At 33.5% G+C, this 2317-nt stretch overlaps 1 protein-coding gene across 2 annotated transcripts in view; it reads right to left on the minus strand.

Annotated features, from left to right (window-relative positions):
• LOC111480519 (transcriptional corepressor SEUSS-like) overlaps positions 1-2317 on the minus strand; it is a 14235-nt gene that overhangs the window by 2130 nt on the left and 9788 nt on the right. The gene's annotated exons all lie outside the window — the stretch shown is intronic.

Genomic DNA, 2317 nt, shown 5'->3' on the forward strand with positions numbered 1-2317 from the left:
TTTTTTTTTTTTTTTTTTTTTTTTTTTTTTTTTTTTTTTTTTTTTTTTTTTTTTTTTTGTAGGAACATAGAAATTTGAATGATGACAAAGGAATTACCAATCGAGATCCTATCTGAGAGGATTACAAAAAAAACTCTTCCAATGAAGAGAAAGAAAAATGATGAAAGTAATGAGAGAATAAGTGCCTTCTTCCTTGCTAGAGAAAATAATACAAGAGTTGGCATCTGACCAAAACCACAAGAAAGCACACAGATGAAATTTAGCCAAAGATCCTTCTTTTCTTTCTTGAACGCATTATCAACAAACAAGGTCGAAAGGTCTCTAATGTCACGAGGGAAGACAATCTACCAACCAAAAGCTTGGAGAAAGTAGTCCCAAATGAGTCTGGCCTGTTTGCACCACCTAAAGATGGTTTTGACCACTACTTTTGCACATAACACTGCCGTTCGGAAGATGGATATCCAAGGAGAGTGCTTTGAAGCTTGTCAAAAAGATGGTCTAAATGTTTCCTCACCCATACGACAATTTAGATAGACTTGGGAACCTGAACCTCTTTTGTAATAGATCATTGGTTACTGTTTAGTTTTCTGCAAGGGGAAGATCCACAGGAGGAACTTGATGTTTTTTTTGTTTTTGGTGCTTCTTTCCAGACCTGGTTACAAGCTACCTTTCCAATTTGTAGGCATTATGATTTAAACTTGAAGCCGCTGATTCACATTTCTAAATCAAATAATCTAGTGTTCTGATTGAAGAATCCTTTCAGCTACGTGATATAAGAGCAGGCCACTCTTCTAACTCTAAGCCACAGGGTCCAGGCCTAATTTTCTTTGTTCCAATATTCTCTTACGAGTCAGCCACTCATAAGTCTTTGACGATGGTGTTCGAGAACAGAAAACATGGCAGTGAAGTTGGGAATACTTTAGGGCATGTTCGGTAGACATGAGTTCACTTATGAGCCGGCCACTCATTAGTCTTTGACGATGGTGTGTTTGGGAACAGAAAACATGGCAGTGAAGTTGGGAGTACTTAGGGCATGTTTGGTAGACAATCTGATTTCTATTTTATGTGTTCGGATTCACTAACATATGCAAGCGAATACTTTCGGTAAATGTGTCTTAAAAACTGTATCTGAATTCTGTCATTCAAGTAGTAAAAATTCTTAAAACAACACTTCTGTGTTTTAGCTGTACCCAGATTTGAATTAAATTTTTAAAATACATTATATATAAATACAAAAGTAAGAACTTAATCCATTTTCATTAAATTAATACAATAATTAAAATTATATGATGTTATAAAATAATAATTACACAAAATTTATAACCTAGAACATGTTCATAAATTAAATTATTATTCAACTTAATATTTAATCAGTAACCACGACTACTTTTATAGTTTATAAATATATTATCAAAACACATTTTGAAAAATTGTTTAAACTGAAATCCAATTCTACTTCTGCTACCAAACACATATCTGAAAACCTAAAATACAACTCTGTTCCCATGGAATCCCTTGTTTTGAAATTTTTGTTCTTAGATTAGCAAGCAAATGCACCTTTCCTTTTCCAAAACCTGATTCGTAGGTCATTAAGTATAAAAGAAGAACCATTCTCAATAGCACGTGAATACTTGGCAATAATCTGTCAGAACAACTGGAGCTAACTGGTTTTTTTTTTTTTTTTTTTTTGGTGCCAATATTTGATCTAAATTCTGTATTTTTACAACCTTCCTCCGTAAGATGCTATCTCCATTGAAGAATGACCATACCATTTAGAAAAGGGCCAGTGTTTTTCATCCTAATGATGCCTATACCAAGTCCTCCCAAGCATGAAGGAAGAGAATTCTGCCCACTCCCTGTTAATTAGGTGGCCTCCATCAAGATTAGTCATTCCCAGATAAAGTAACCTGTGATTTACCTGATCTTACAGCCTTGACTAGCAGGATTTTTGAAATGGAGATCGGAAAGAACTAGTTAGGAAAGACTTTATGGTGTCTTGGCTAGGTTCAGTGCTTTCCCCTTGGGCTTCTGTTACTAAGAACTTTAGTGATTGCCCTTTATCTCTTATTCTTAACAATTGGAGCTCTTTTTTGTAATTTTGTCTTATTATTTATTTATTTATATAAGAGAGAATTTCATTGATGTTTGAAATTTACAAAAGGGATATGTTATCCATGATGTTTACAATTTCATTGATGTTGTAATTTTGTTTTATTATGTTTTGTTCTTGGGTGCTTCAGTTTGGTATCTCCTTTTGGCTTGGGCTTCTCTCCCTTCTTTTTTTTCCTTTTTTTTTTTTTTTTTTTTTTTTTTAACT

Source organism: Cucurbita maxima, unplaced genomic scaffold (genome assembly GCF_002738345.1).
Source record: "Cucurbita maxima cultivar Rimu unplaced genomic scaffold, Cmax_1.0 Cma_Scf00006, whole genome shotgun sequence".
Classification (NCBI taxonomy): Eukaryota; Viridiplantae; Streptophyta; class Magnoliopsida; order Cucurbitales; family Cucurbitaceae; genus Cucurbita; species Cucurbita maxima.